The sequence below is a fragment of the Vespa velutina genome, chromosome 3 (genome assembly GCF_912470025.1).
Source record: "Vespa velutina chromosome 3, iVesVel2.1, whole genome shotgun sequence".
In the NCBI taxonomy this organism is placed as follows: Eukaryota; Metazoa; Arthropoda; class Insecta; order Hymenoptera; family Vespidae; genus Vespa; species Vespa velutina.
In genome coordinates, this window is record NC_062190.1 from 12,161,528 (window position 1) to 12,178,024 (window position 16,497).

A 16,497-nucleotide genomic window follows, 5' to 3' on the forward strand; every position below is an offset into this window, starting at 1 on the left:
CCGTCTCGCTTCCGTTATCGCCTATCGAGCTCGCGATCCTCTCTCGCTCTCTCTCTCTCTCTCTCGCTCTCTCTCTCGCTGTCCCTCCGTGTACGGTGACTCCCATCGACTCTTCGTCATCGTTACAAATTTTCCAATCTTCCTCTCTCTCTCTCTCTCTCTCTCTCTCTCTCTCTCTCTTCCTCCCCCCCTCTCCGATCGGATAATCTTCCAAAATTATCTAAATATCCGCTCGACTATGAGAATCTCCCTTGTTGATTTATTAATTTATCGTATAACTCGGATGGAGAATGATTCGATACGTAGGAAAGATTTACGAACGATCGTAATAAAACAATAATAGGAAAATATAATAGACGAATCGTCGTCGGACGACGGAGATAATTCGAGGATAGGAGTATGACGAATAGCACGGTTTCTTGTAATCCGCTTTGATTTTTCTCCGGCTCCTCCGACACCGATAGCGAACGTTCGCAACGGTTATTGCGTTAATCTTTTCGTAAACGCTTTACTAAATTCCACGTACGCTGTCGCGAGGATTATTTACGAGCCGACGAATCTGGCTCCGGTTAACTGGCGCAGCACGATCTCGCGCGGACGTGCGACAAAAAGGGACGTGATATTTCTCTCGCAACGTTTAAATCGCGTCGATTTTACTTTTACACGCCACTTGTCCATATTATCCAGCCACTTGGACGAGTTCGTACAGTCAGGCTCTTCTAATGAAAATAAGAGTCTACTTGTTGATAAGAAGCAATTGAAAAAGTAACCAAAACTAGGAGCTCTACGAATCCCTAATAAGGTTAATCGGTCGGCTGGCTCTCCTTCTCTCTCATCTCGGAATTAGTCATTCCGCTCGATAAGTAAACGCGCGCGCGCGCGCGCGCGCGTCAGTCGTATCGCGCGAGATTATGTCATCGAGCATCGCCCGATGTTGAGTTCATCGCAGGAAATCGAGGCGTAACGCGGAAAAACGATGACGTCACCCCCTTCTCCCATCTTTCTCGTCCGTTAGATCTCGATTGCCCTCGATCGAAGGAGGACGCACCCCGAAGGCCGTCGAGTATTAGACGCGTTTAACGTATATCGCAATATGAGCGGATGAATGTCTCGAACAAATTTAAGCCTCGCGATCTAATGATTTTTCCGCGACGATTCTCGTCGCGAGTGGGTAGATGCCGTAGGAGTGCCGCGTATACATACGAACGCTTTAATTTCGTGTCAATGCTAAAGTCTTTTCGTCTTGTTCGTCTCAGATGCCCACAATTTTCATCGATTATTTCTTCTTTCTTCCTTCCCTCCTTGCGCACCATTTACCGTGCGCGGACGCCGTCGTGGCGTCGGCCGCACCGTCCTCTTATCTCGGAATAACGGCCAAAAAGTTGAATCGCCAGCGAGCACGGACGCACAACTACTACTAGGTCGAATGCTAATGATTTTACCATTAGCACTCGAGTTTACCATATCGAGCGTTAGCGCGACGCGGAATTCACCTCGTACTTCTTTCTCTTTCTTTCTTTCTTTTTCTTTTCTCTCTCTCTCTCTCTCTCTCTCTCTCTCCCTCCCTCTCTCCCTCTCTTTTCTTTGGATACTTTTTCAATATTACGACAGTAATCGCTTATCCTCTCGCTCGTCCAAGAAAAATTATCCATGAACGACCGGATCGAATTTGCCTCTATGGAAAAAGTAAGGATCGTTGATTGTCTTCAAGGTAATACGTTGGCTCGTCCATGAGCGCGTTTAACTAGTACGACGCAAGGTAATCGAGGAAGACCGATTTGCGAAATAATCGTCGGAATTCTCGCTTATTTGCCCAGGTCACTTTCATTTAAACAAGCCGTCTTAATGACTACGCTACGATGTCCGTGCTCTTACGGAACAGACGAGAGAGTCCTATTGTAATATGTCAGGGAGCGATCGGCAGGATGAATAATTTATTAAGAACCGTACTTACGATCGTTAAGAGGAGCTCTCTTTATCGAATCGAATAAGCCGGACCTATAACCGGACCGATAGGTTAATAGATTCGAGCGGCGAAAGGCGTCAATCAATGGAAATGGACGCGAGTCGACGGATGATTCTAGCACGGCGCGACTTGATCGAATTATCGATGCTCGATCCGAGTGAGATTTTTTTCATTACATTTTACTTCTTAAGATACGTTTGTATTTTACAATAGGAGAATCATTATTTTATATCTCTGTCACGTTCGCGTCTGCCTTCGCGCGGCCGAATCTCCGACACGAAGAGATCGCTCTCTCGTGCTCGCTTTTAAGCCAAAGTAACCAAGGAAGGAAGTAACAGAGTCGTAGGTTCGGAGTTAGTCTCGACGCGAGGACTATAACTCACGCGAGTCGAGATAGCGACCTCGAGATTCCGACACGACGATGCGAGCTCATTGACAATGCCGTGGAAAAAAGGAAGAAAGAAGAAGAAGGAAAAAAGAAAAAAAAAAAGAAAAAAAAAAGAAAGAAAAAAAAGGAAGAAGGAGAAGGAGAAAAAAATATACAGGCACGAACACCGTACTAATGAATGGCATGCCACGAAGAAACATCCGAACGTTAGGACTGTGTCTTTCGCTATTCATTATACATTTCGGAACGATCGATCAGACGTACACGCGTTTATCGGCATTCCTATCGCATGGCGTAGCCATTTAATAGTACACGAGTACTAAAGTTTCTCCTCTCTCTCTCTCATCTATTCATCGTCTATCCATCCGCGAGATTTATTCGCTATCTTTGACGGATGATTTCAATCGTTTGGCACGATTATTCCGTTATTATAACAAACGATCCTTCGACTGGAACGTTTCGATCCGTCTGTCGACAATTAATCCCTCATGATTTTACGTAATCGTCAAAACTGTTCGCGCTCTATAAGAAAGGTCACGTTGATCTACGACGAGCGCGATCCAAAAGTGTCGTCGGCACGATTGTTTCCTATTACCCACTCCGATCGTTAGAATAATCCCAAATAAATGACCTTTTTAGCGTCGGTCAAAGATTTTCGAAGAAACATCTTTTGTACTCTCTGAAAACTATATTTAAACGTAAAGAAAGATCTAAACATAAATGCGAATGTTGTTCGCAAAAGTCCAGGAGAAGAAGAAAGGAAGGGTCATCTCTATCCGAATAAATTTTCGTTTCGAGCCAGAGATATCTCTATGGTCGAACGAATAACTCGATCGATTGCATCATCGATGAAACATCTTAACCGTGTATCTCTAGGAGGCGCTTTGCACACGCCCACGGCGACGAACGTGTGAAGCACGCGTTACAATATGCATTAGCCACGCTCGAACGCGCCAAGGTTGAGATCCGAACGAATAATTTATCGCACCTTGGACGAGTATAATATATTTTATTATCTATTGGGACTTTTAAACGACGATTCCATCTTATTCTTTGCTCGTAAAACGCAATGGAATTCTTCCACGAGATGCAAGAGAGGGATGGGAAGGAGCCCAATGGGGGGGGCTCGCATCGCTCGCAGGTACGACGCAAATGACGACGGCGTACGAGAATCGTTTCGTCTTCGTAAATATCGCGACCGAAGGGAGGCGCTTTTCGAGAAGGCAAGTTGCGTCTGAGAAAGATATACCGATGAGGCGAAACTAGGGGAATAAAAGAGCGAGGAGAGGCGAGATCGTCCTGGAGCATCGTTGGACGCGCTTAGCGAAAAGCCGTGGAAACGGCCAATGCATATTCAAACGAAACATTTACTTTGCCGAACGACGAGAGACATAAATCGATCGCCGATTAATTTCTCCGTTCCCCCTTTTTCTTTTTTTTTTTTTCTTCTTTTTTTATCGTTGTTGGAACAACGAAAAGGGAAGGAGAAAGGAGAAAGGAGGGAGAATATAGTTGCGCGTCTTAAAAGTCGTAAGAAGGGAAGAGCCGAGTAAAAAAGAAGTAGGAAATCTAATAGAGCGCCGATGGTTGGGCGCGCGCACCACCAACTATAGAAAAGCCATGTCGCGTCGCGTCATGAGAGTGTAGAGGAGAAGAGCGCGTGTGCTCACCTCGCGAAAAGTATGTTTACTCCGTGCTACGAAAGGCGAAAGCCAGCCGCAAATCCAATAATTCCCAAGAGCAAATATATCCAACCGAGGGAAAATGTCGTAGACTTACGACGATTCTCTTTTCGAGGGTGCCGAAGAGGGGAGACGTTTTTTTTTTTCGCAAAAGAAAAAGAAGAAGTAAAAGAGGGGAAAAAATAAACGTCTGGTCGTACTTTTTTCCGCTCGCTTCTATCGCATTCATTTTTACGGCTAAATAAGGTAAGTAACGTAAGCTGCGCGCGTTACGACGAAACGTTCGAGCAAACGTTGCTGACAACGCTCACCAACGTAAAAAATACGGCAAGATGCCGATAAAGAGAGATCAAAAAAGAGATGAAAAAATCGATCGCCGCGACGCACTTTATGCGCGACCGCCATACATGGATGCGATATGTGTGCGAGCCGGAAGCGGTACGTCATAGCCCGCTTCGACTTCCGCCATCTACTCGATGGCGCTTCGAGGAGGCCGCAACCCTTCTCTTCCCGCAACCTTCCTTCCTTCGGGCCCTCTTTCTTCCCGCGAATCGATATATCGAAAACCGTCGCGCCTCGACGAATCGCGAGCAGAGACTTTCAATTTATGGCATTAATTATCGCTACCCTTCTTCCTTTTCTTTTTCCAACATTTTCGCCCATCCATATACAACGTCCGATATTTCTTCAAGCCGAGGCAACTTTGCTCCTCGATCCTGACCTAACGTCAGCTTTTCTACAAGCGATATTCTCATCGAATTCGCATTTCTCTTTAACTCGCGCGCAAAATTCGAGGAGAGGAAGAATTTTCGAAAGAAAACGCTACCGAAAGAGGTCGAAGGAGAAATTTTCTCCGAAGAGTCTTCGCTTCTCGAATTCCAGTTCTTGGCGAATTCCAGGGTAGTCTCCAGCTCCACCTCTCTCTCTCTCTCTCTCTCTCTCTCTCTCTCTCCCCCCCTCTGGCCGTACACATCTACGCTGTAGAACGGCGAACGAACGCGCCCCGTAACGGGCTCTATATTGGACGAGCTATACGCGACGAGTAGAGTAAAAGGGAGGAACGACGATCGGTTCTCGTTCGAGCAGAAGAGTTAATAAGGCTCGTGGAAGACCCGTTAAAGGGCTTTGCTATGTTGAAAATCGAATAAAAAGCGGATTTGGAGAAGAAAGCTCCCCCGGAAGCCGAGAGCGGAGAGGACGACCAGAGACAAGGAAAGTTCCAATAAGCAATTTAGAGGAAGAGAAGACGTTGCTCCTACCGGCTAGTAACTATCCTTCGTTTCGTTTCGTTTAGTTTCGTTCGTAACATTAACGAGCGAGAAAAGCGTTCGAGTTCGTTCGAAGCTCGAAGAGATCGACGCTTCGTCTAAACGCGCAACAGAGATTGAAATAATTAGTAATCCGTCTTTCTCGTCTCTTGGCTGTCCGTGGGATTCCGTTTTCTCTCGCAATCGGATAAAATGAGAAATTGTTTTTGAGAGGGAGGAGAACGTTTCGAATGGAAGACCTATTTTCATTTTACCCCGAAGGATCATTCTTCTCGCGCCTATCGAGCCTTCTAATCCATAACTGAACAAATGCCGAGAAACCGCTTTGTATTCCGGATAGCGTCTTGGTTGTCTCTTTCATTTGCGTCCTCGAGTTGCGAATTTCCGATAAATCTACCTACCGAGTTAAATGATGCCGATTGAAATGTTCCATTTCTTCTTCTTCGACGAAAAGGTAAGATCGAGAAGTCATTGTCGCAGATTTTACCCTTTATTATCCGTCGCCTACGCGGAGCCTGAATTTAATGATAGATTTGCCTTTAGAAAGGAACGAAGGAAGAAAGAAAACAAGGAAGGGGAAAGCAAAAAAAGGAAGAGTGCATTTAATCGCAATGTCCGCCTGATAATTCGATCGTTTAATGGGATTTAATCGAGCCGCAATATGCATGAGATCCAACTTTTTCGTCTTATCGTTAGCCCATCAATTATTCCGAATAATCTTCGATGAATTTTCTTTCTCTCTGAAGCATTTCGAATATTCCGACTGGAATATTATGTCCCGTTACGTTCTCCAATCTGTCCGTCTTCCGTTCGAAAAAGGGAAAGAACGAGCGTGATTTATTATTTCGAGAGAGCGCCTTGTCCTTGTTTGCTCTCTTATTATTATCAAGAATAGAAGAAGAGAGAAACCGGCCGGTGGGAGTTGGCCGCATTTTATCACTTTAATATAGGTTTCAGGAATTTATGCTCTAATAAAAGCGATCTTTCGATGTTAATTATCCGCGGGGGTTTCAAACCCCTAGTTTTCGCTCCGCGCCGGTTGACCTACAAACTTTCTCGGTTTATGGTCGCTTTAGACAAAAGAAGGTAAAACGAGAAAAATGGAAAACAAGAAAAAAGTGAAGAACCTAGAAAAAGAGAGAAAAAGAAAGAAAAAGGAAAAGAATAGGTCCTAGGTCCCAGCTAGGACCCCGAAGAGAGATCGTTTGATTTTTACGGAATCATTGCTAGCTCCCTATATGAGCTCACAGAAATTCGAAGGTTGTTGAGGTATAAAAGCGAGAGGAGAGAGAGAAAGAGAGACTAACGAGGAGCATTTCTACGTAAACCAAACGTTGCTTCGTTCTACGAATTCTGTATTGTTGGTTTCTTTAAAAATTCAGAAGATCCGTTCGCTTTGAGTCGAGTACTTCGTTCCGATTAAAAAAGTATAATCGATTCGGTACAACTCGTGGTTTTGTGTGTTGAAATAACTGCCAATCCATAACCTCGACTTGTACGCGTTCATCGAATGGTGCTTTGTTTTCGATAGAACGAAAATTACTTTCGAGTTTCGATCGATCGGGAGGAATAAGTACTCTGTTCGAAGAATATAATTATCTCCTCGTTTTCTCCATGATTTTTAATACCTACCTAAATAAATTAAATATCTGACAAGACGAATAGACCCGCAAATGCTTCATTCTCTCGATCTTTTCCAGAACGTATGTGAAACCTTAATGCGTTCTCTCTCTCTATATATATATATATATATACACACATATATATATATATATATATATATATGTGTGTGTATGCATAGACACACACACACACACACACACACACACAGGTGTGTTTTGATGCGCGGCGAGCTAAAACCATACGATAGGAAATATTAATGTATCGGTGATGCGACGATCGGTTCATGAGAAATACAAAAGGGCGACTAGCCGCAACGTTTTATCGTTTCCTTCTCTCGCCACCGAGCGGATTCGCCCTATGAAAGAATAACGAATGGCTCGCGAGAAAGGATAGATAAAACTGTGTCGAAATTCGCAGGAAAAACTTTTTCACGGTTTACGAGAATCCGTATGGTTCGAGGGATCCGTCGATTATCGAATATTTTGTTGGAATGTGCAAATAACAAGTAGCTCCACGTGGAAAACGAAACAACAAATCGCGTGGAAAACTTTAAGTAGGAAAATGATATCGTTAGAAAAGTGTTTGGCCGTTCAGGAAAGAAGAAGAACGCGGAAAAGACGAGGAGGAGAAAATAAGAAAGGAGAAAAGACGGAGAAAACGATTTTTTTCATATAGCGCATATTTTCACGCTGCCACGACGAAAATCGTGGTAAAGAAATTTTCTTGATTGAAAAAAGAAAACGTTGGTGCGATACGTAAAGAGGCGACAAAGTTGTAGAGAAAAGGAAAAGGCGAGTCGGCAATTTCGGTGGACGCGGTGCATCTGCCGCTCGTGGAAAATAATATGTTAAATAGGTGGAAGAGAGGTCGCGCAAAGTCGAGCTTACTACGAGCTCTCCATAGATAGCCAAGTAAGTTCTGTACGTTCGCCGTAGTAGACGTGGATAAAACGGGCAGCAGCCTCCGCTCGAGCCGGGGACATAATGCATGCCCTTTATACGACCACCGTACCTCGTATAAGGCGCGATTGTTTCATTTTCAAAATGATATTCACGCACCACCCCTTTCTCTCTCTCTCTCTCGCGCGCGCGCGCGCGCGCGCAAACCCTATATCCGACTTATGCTTTTACCGCCGCCATCCCCGTCTCTCTCTCTCTCTCTCTCTCTCTCTCTCTCCCTCTCTATCCCACCCTGCTTTGACGTTATCCCCTATTTTCTCGGTGGAAAAACATCGCGTGGTTTACTCTCAGAAAATACATAAGGTCGTGCAATTAAATGCTACGCGTGTTGTGCGCTATGCTAGCGAACGACGCGAGATGGAGGGGGAACGAAAGTACATGGGGAGAAAAAAAAAAAGAAAAAAAAAGAAAAGAAAAAAGAAAATCTATTATCGCGAGAACGGGGAGCGCCGATGCAATTTGCGAATTTAAAGAAACAACCTTCTTCCCGCCAACGCCGGTCGACGGACGATCATCGGTCCGTAAACAATCAACTTTATTTTTTCTTTCTATTCTTAACTTTACGAATCCGTAATTGAAGTTTGTAACGCGACTACGAGATTCGTTCGTTCGTTGTCGTTGGCATGGCGACAATGAATTTTTCATGTTCTCGCGACATTCCTTCCGACCAGTCATTGAATTCGCGAAGCACTTTTGTTTTCTTTATAGACTCTTCGCCTTTATCGATCTTCCTTTTCTCCTTTTCGGCGGATAAAACGAACGTGAGAAAATATCTTTCGTACATTTTAATAATAAACAAAAGCATTTATGATAATTTCACTGGTATTGAGAAATGATCGACGTCTATCGAATCGATTATTACGATTACATCGATTCTCAACGATGCGTTGAGAATGAATCAAAGGCCGACGCGACGATCGGAATAAAAGGGAGGGGACAAATAGGATTCCAACTGTGAAACTTTCTTCTTGGCAACCCTTCCCTTCGCTCTCTCTCTCTCTCTCTCTCTCTCTCTCTCTCGCTCTCTCTCGTGCAACAAGTGCCGTCGAATTCGACAGAGCATAGATATCTATCGTGGTTTCGCGGAACGCGAAAGATAATCGAGAAACAAAGAGTAGCTCGACAAATTCTTTTCCTCCCACGCATCCCACGCGTACAGCTACGAGAGTTGTCTCTTAATCAAATTCTTTTCGCGATACCAATTTTAACGCGAGAAAAATCAAGTAACGAACTCGAAATCGTCGAAAGCATCGTTCGATTAAAAACAAGAGCGCGTCCTACATCTTCCTGTCGAGGAAAAGTCCTCGACAATGGTTATTATCGCTTACTCGCGTAGAGATTTAGACGCAACTATATACAGATAGATATGTGTGCCTTTTAAACGTCGTTACTCGAGAACAAAATATATCGTAAATAGCGCTCGGGAGCTGGAAACCGGGTCGCTTAAATTTTAATGCGTGAATTCGCGAACGCGAGAAATCCCAAGGGACCTCGAGGAGAGAACAACGAAAGAGACTACGCTCTGCGTAGGATAGATCGCGCGTAATTGTCCTACTCCTCGAAAGGAGTATCTTGGGAGCGTTCCATGAAAGAAAGAAAGGAAAAAAGATTTCTTCTCTCGAATGCGAAATCCGAGGATGAAACTTTATAGAAATAGATTTACCTCTGCCGCGTGTTCCGTAAGGCTGTCTCGCTTCCTCCGCGAGATTCGAAGACGTCAAGGCCAATAGGAGGATGATGACGAGGACGCTTCTCGACGGTCGTTCCATCTCGCTTCTCATATCCTTTTTCACGATCGTCGTCGAGACGAACGCCGTATCATTTGACGGCCGCGCTCTCCAAAATCGCGGCTAACGTTTTATTCGCGGCGGACTTGCGCCTCTAGAAAATCAAATCAACGTCCTTTTTCGAGAAACGATTCCCTTTTAATTCCCGATACGACTAAAAGAGATCGTTTGAGAGATATACTTTAGATATACGAAACGTTTACGAAGAGTAAAAAGAAAAAGATAAAAACTCTTTCGGAATTCAGCTCGTTAATATAGTCTATCCCAAGCGCGTCTACGTTACGTTACCGTAATCGCGCTCGATCGCGACTAATCTTGCTTTTTTAATCGACTACCTTTCCGCAAGGTGTACCTTCGAAAGCGGATCTTTTCTCTCTCTCTCTCTCTCTCTCTCTCCCTCTCGCTCGCTCGTTCTAGGAAAAAGCTCGCTCGTACGTCCGAAGCGTTTAGCGCGTGAAATATTTAACGCGGGCCGCAACGTGAATTATTTCTCGACGTACACGATATTTCTCTCTCCCTTACGGTACTAGTCTACCGTTACCATCACTACCACCGGACCGCGGCAGTATCGCAACTCGAAGAGCTATTCTCGCGAAGCCCCCACCCCCTCCCTTCTCCCCCGCCCTCTCTCTCTCTCTCTCTCTCTCTCTCTCCCTCTCTCTCTCTCTCTCCCCCGTCACGACGGACCCCTTCGAATCTACTCCGGCTGATCTCTTCTTCTTTCGAGCTCGTTCTCTCGCTTCGTCCTTTGGTTTACGCGAGCAAACGCTTGCTTTTCTCTTGAACTTTTTCCTTTATCCCTACAAAAACCCCCGTGTCCCCCGTTTTTTTTTCTTTTCTACCTTCCGTATCTATAGCGAGCGACAATTTGGTTTTTGTTCGTGGTAGCAAGGGGAAAGAAAACGAGAGAGAGAGAGAGAGAGAGAGAGAGAGAGAGAGAGAGAGAGAGGGGAGCGGAAAGCGAGTCGTGCGAAAGCAAAGCCGTTGGAAGCTCATTGGGAAAGAAAAGGGAAAAGAAAACGAAAGGGGAAAGAAAGACGGAGAAAGGTGCTGGAGGAAATAGCAAGCGGTATGGGAAAATACAATGCGCCCTCTCAGCAACGGGCAGTCCCCTTCCCCAACCCTTTTTGTCGCGTACTCTCTCGTTGTGTTTTCAATTATTTTTAATTATTTTCTGAATGGCAGCACCTCGCGTTTGACGAAAATCGTGGCGGTCTCTTTACCACCGCTAACGCACACGCCGGCCCCTTTCTTTCCTTTTCGGTCCCATTTTCTCCTTGGAGCTCGTCTTCGCTCTGGAAAAGGATTTTCCTGAACGAAACAGAGAGAGAGAGAGAGAGAGAGAGAAAAGGGACTTATCGGCTTATACGCTTCGAGGAAGAAAGTGGTGTGCCTCGCAATCGAGCCTCCGACTCGAGAAATCGAATATGAACGAGCGAGCTCTACGCAATCGATAGGATAGATTTGAAGAGCAAACCGGGATAGTACCAAGGATAGAAATCGAGACGACTCGGATCGCCAAACGAAGCGAGAAAAAGGACGTAGCTGCCGCGTTGGCCGAACCTGACAGACTGGCAAACTGCTACTCTCCTCGGCATGAACTGAACGAACGCGGCCGACATTGTCTACGGCACACCCCACCTCTTCTGTCAACGCGCGCGATGCCAAGCGTGGGAGGCACTAAGCTACTTTGGATCTCCTTTTTCCGCTCCCGCCTGCCCCAAACTCCCCTCCGGCCCCCCCCCCCCTCCCCCGCCCACCGACCCGCGCCCCTCGCGCCGATCTTCTCCCGCGATTAACTCGGTGGTACACGGCGTGGTAGAAATGCCATGCGAGATAATACCCTCCGATGAAACGCCTTTTTCCCTTCGACGTCTATTTAACCGCTAATTATCCAAGACTAAATTAATCCGACATAGCTCCTTTGGCCGTCTCTAACTCGCTCTATTTTTTTCGATAATCGACCCACGCATCGCTTTCTCTACTTTTAAAAAATCTTTCAATGCGCACGAGACGACACGGTCCCTTGCCACGATTCGGAAATCCATAGAGGGAGGAGAGAGAGAGAGAGAGAGAGCGCGCTTAGATCGGATCCATCTCTCTTTTACGAGAACCAAGAGCGGAATAGAAGGGAAAAGAGGCGCAACGCGCGCTACGTGATTAGATGCATCGTGGAATGCGATTACGCGTAAGTAACTATCACTTTTGTTTTACGGAACGCGAGAAACGCTTTAAAACTAGGTTCTAGGATTTCTGTTCTGATGGTTAAGAAAACGAAAAGAAGAGAAAAAGAGGAAAACGCTCGAAGGCGAGAGACATCGTGACAACAGTAAGTGGAAATAAGTACCAAGACGAAGGATCGCTTTTTACTATGTCCTAGTATATATATATATATATATATATATATATATATATATATATGTTTTCTATTGGATAAATCGCAACGCGATCGAGAGATAAGAGCGCAAGAAGCAACCGAACCGCGTTGTTTCGAACGAATGACTGTCAGAGGAGAAAAGCGTGGGTGGTCTCGCAGGTAGGACAGCACGCGCGCCTACCACCGAGCGCACCCAGCGCGGCTTTGCGCGTCCCTTTGGCGCGCTTCCTCCCTTCGCACGGCCTCGGCGAACCTCGGCCAGACTCGACTGATCTCGCTGACGCTTCGACCAACTTCGCCGTTCCCTATCGCTTACGATAAATTTTCCCGTAAAATGCAAGATTATCGTTGGAAAAAAAACAATTATCCATCGTCGTTATAGAATAATCTTATATCCTTAGGAGGAACTGGATGTCCTACTCCTCTTTCTTTCGGTTAACGAGCACGATCGTTCGTAAGGAGGTAAGCTCGTCCGCTGATTGGTCCCTATCGGAACGATTCGGCAAACGGGTTCGTTGCGGGCTCGGTTGAAATCTTTCCGGATCCGTAGAAACTAAAAGTGCCGAGAGTACGTGACTTGTTGTCACACGCGTATATGTGAAAGACGAGAAGGCGCGAATAGCGCGCTAGAAGACGCGCAAGTTCGCATTTCAAACGTATACGATAAATCGATATCTCGCTCAAGGAAAGCCGGTTTGGAAGAAGGATAACGACGAAACGCTCGTTTCTAATGGATCCCGTGGTATTTAACTAACAAACGTCGCGGTTAGTTCAACGTCCTATCCTCCGTTGACCCACTTATACCTATCCACTTTCCGATCGATCCGTTAGCGCAAAAATAATCCAACTATTTCGTCGGAAAAAGACAAGGAAAGGGGCCGAGGGGGAGGGTAGGATGGATGGGAAAGGTCAAAGACCGAGGGAGAAAAGTCCTTCGATTCTCCGGTATGTCATCGAAAATACGTTACTTCGATTTGCACGCTTTTAAAGGCGTGCGAATGGTATTCGCATTCCGAATTACACAAGTTTAAATAAAATAAGTTTGCCAGGCTGTCGGTTCGAGGTTCACACTACACGGGGGACGGCGGAGTCGGACTTTGACCGGCCGAGGCAGCTAGTAAAGGGCGAAACGGACCGAAAGAAACGAGGAAAAGGGGGAAAAGAGAAGTAATCGCAAGTACGTCGCTCGCCTCGGCCAAGAGAGAATCCAGAGGAAGGAGCCAAGGAAAGGTTGCATGTTTATTCAAAGCTATCTTATATCACATTTTCATACTAATGGACTCGTTCAACTGTCTGCCGAGTCCCTCGCGGCTGACGTTCTCTCTCTTTCTCTGGTCGCTCAACCATCGCCATCCATTTGCCACCCATCCATTCTTTCGCGCGGACGAGCGAATTTAACGAACGGTGTACGAGCGCGGTAAATAAGTATACGTCGAGACGAGTGCTACCACGTCCGCGGCGATCTATTCGCTATTAACTTATCGTCTTCCACGTAAACGCATTTTCGACGAAAGCTTTTCGAAATTCGCAGCGGGCATCTCACGGGAACCGATTAAACTTGCTCGGTTAGGAAGACGCGTCATTCTCTCGGCGACTCCGGTGTGCCCGCGATTATCGCCGTAAATTACAAAAAAGCCACCGAATTGCTTCAACTTGCGAGAAGTACCGAGAGCGAAATAACCGAAGGTTCCCCCTCCTCGTCGCCTTCGTTACGAGCTCGCTACCGAGGGTAACGCCTACCAATCCGCCGTTTTCCGACCTTTCCCTGCGCCCACCCCCCCCGCGGTATCCCCCTTGCCAGCGCGATACGCGTTTAATTCTCCCTCTCGGAGCGACCAACCAAAAATGAATTTTGCCGCCGCGCGGACGAGCGATACCTAAAATGACCTGCTTTTCTCCTCTCTCTCTCTCTCTCTCTCTCTCTCTCTCACCCTTCCTTCCTTCCTCGTTTACTTGCTTCGACGACAACGAAAATCGTACTCGGAAAGCAAATTTTTATGTTGAAAACCCTCAACGGGAAGCGAGTCGGCAGGAGATAGAACGTACTCGTGCGTGAGCGAATACCATTAAACGCTTCGATGAAATATGATCCTTTGAGGGTGGCCGACGTCGAATGTAAACATACTCTCTTTTTTATTCAGTCCTATTAGCCCAGAGAGACGCAATATAATCGGGGGTAAGGGAGGGAGGGAAGTATGGAGGGGGGGGGGAGGGGAGGGGAGGGCTGATTTATGTAGTCTCCAACGGATAGACGATTAAGAGATGATTAGTTCCGACGAAAAAATAACTTTTCTTAGAATCCTATCGATTTCAATGGCGAGGCGCGTTTAAAGAAAAAGATCGCTGGTTTAGACCTTTTGATTTTATTTGATTACAATGTCAACGCAAACCGTAGTCGGTCGGTTCGATCGATCGACTTTGTCGTCGAATCGACCGGTCGTCTTCGTGTCGAAAAGAGATGCGATCGTGATCGTGATCGAAACGTTCACGCGAGACTGGATGCGAGCGAAGGCTCGCAACGAGACAACGATTACGCTATAATATAGGTGAGCCTTATCGTTACGAAATCTTGAGCCGACGTCGCGCGTCGATATTTACCCTTCGTTTATTTACTTTAGATCCCGTGTCCTCTGACGCGAGGAACAAACGCAAGGTTAAAGAACGCTTTTACGAAAGAGAAAGCTCGAAAACTCGAGCTCTTTGAAATCATTCCTAGCTTGGAATATTTCATGCCCGTTGTAATGCATATCGAACGACGATAAAGGCAAACTTATTTCTTTCGCGCTCGTCCGCCCATCGACGATAATGGAAATAGCATAATATTTTGAAAAACAAAGGGAAAAGCTCCGGATTAAAAGCATCCGACGGCCGTGTTACTCTTTGTCGAATGAAATAACGCGTAAATAACGAGCAAAGGGACGAAACGTATTTATTTACCGACGTTGCACAATATCATTCAATATCGTACTACTTGACAAATGTTTTTTTCAACGTAATCATACAATATATTTTCTACTTGAGATCGATATATATATATATATATATATATATATGTATATGTATATATGTATATATGTATATATGTATATATGTATATGTGTGTGTGTGTGTGTGTGTGTGTGTGTATTCGGAGAATATATACGTTCCTCGGTAAGAAGCGTTTACGGGGCATCGAAGATCGTTCCTATCGGGCGACGCAGTCTCCAGGATTCGGAGAACGTCGTTTTCCGTAGGACAAAGGACACCGTCCTCCAACGAAACGATCGAGCTCAAAATAGTTTTAGCTAGTACCAGGGCCTAGCATTAGGGGTCATTACAAGAAACCACCTCTCTGCGCGCTACGCAATATCTATTCTTGGTAAATTTTCAACAAACATATGGCAACGTTTCTGCCATCACTATCTATTTGATCGAAAAACAAACTCGATGCATCTTATTAACGCCTTGCGTCTATTCGGACGATCGTGAAATTCGATTGAAATCGTACCAATCTATTTTACTTTATTTAGGTGACGATTCGAGAAAAGATACGCTACGTTTATCGCTAATAAGCACGTCGAGGAGGATAGAAAAGGTAAAATACATAGAAACGTGAGTACCTAAAGCGCTTACAGAGTCGAAGGACGCATCTGAATAATGTTCGAAGGGGCGGGTACTGACGTTTGTCGTGGTGGTGCCTAGCGTGCGATAACCCCAACGATCCTCTCTCTCTCTCTCTCTCTCTCTCTCTCTCTCTTTTCCAGCCTTTACTCTCGTTCCAGCCTTGTCTCTCTTCATTTTGTCGTGGTCCCAGTTACCTTAGCTTCCCGCAACGACTCATAATTGTCCGCACTGGCATATTGCAAGACGGAAGAAGGGAGACGACACGAAAGTAGTTTAGCGAATTCCTACCTATCAAAGATGAAGGGGGAAAGAAAGAAGGGGGAGCGAAGGAGAGAGAGAGAGAGAGAGAGAGAGAGAGAGAAAAGAGGGTAGAACAGGGAGGTAAATCCTCCTCAGTCTGGTGAATACTTGAATATTGATTAAGCATGCATATCGCGATTACTCGAGTAAAACGACCTCTTGCTTAGACCGAGGACGAGCTGCGTGTCTCCGGTTATTTATATGAAATCGTTTCACTCTTTTCTATTTTTCCGTCCTCCGTCTCCAGCCAGCGGACACGACGACGCGAGTAAAAACGAGAAGAAGAGAGGTTTAAGATCGACAACGGTAAATATACACCTATTCTTATCGCGTTGATTTATCGCGATCGTATCTTTCCTCGTTTCCTCCTTCGGATTCTCGAGGAGACAAATGAGAAAAAAGGAGAGAACTTTTTTGAGCATTTCATCGTTCGTTAAGTAAATCGAATTAATCGACGTTCGCTTTGAGAGAAAGGCGGACGCGGGGAGGACGTGTAAGCGCGGCTCTGGCAGATTGGCCGTTCTCCTTTCCGCGTTGTTGACGA

General features: G+C 45.6%; 1 protein-coding gene across 1 annotated transcript in view; it reads right to left on the reverse strand.

Annotated features, from left to right (window-relative positions):
- The window catches only part of LOC124948170 (basement membrane-specific heparan sulfate proteoglycan core protein), a 90,772-nt gene that overhangs the window by 49,005 nt on the left and 25,270 nt on the right, over positions 1-16,497 (reverse strand).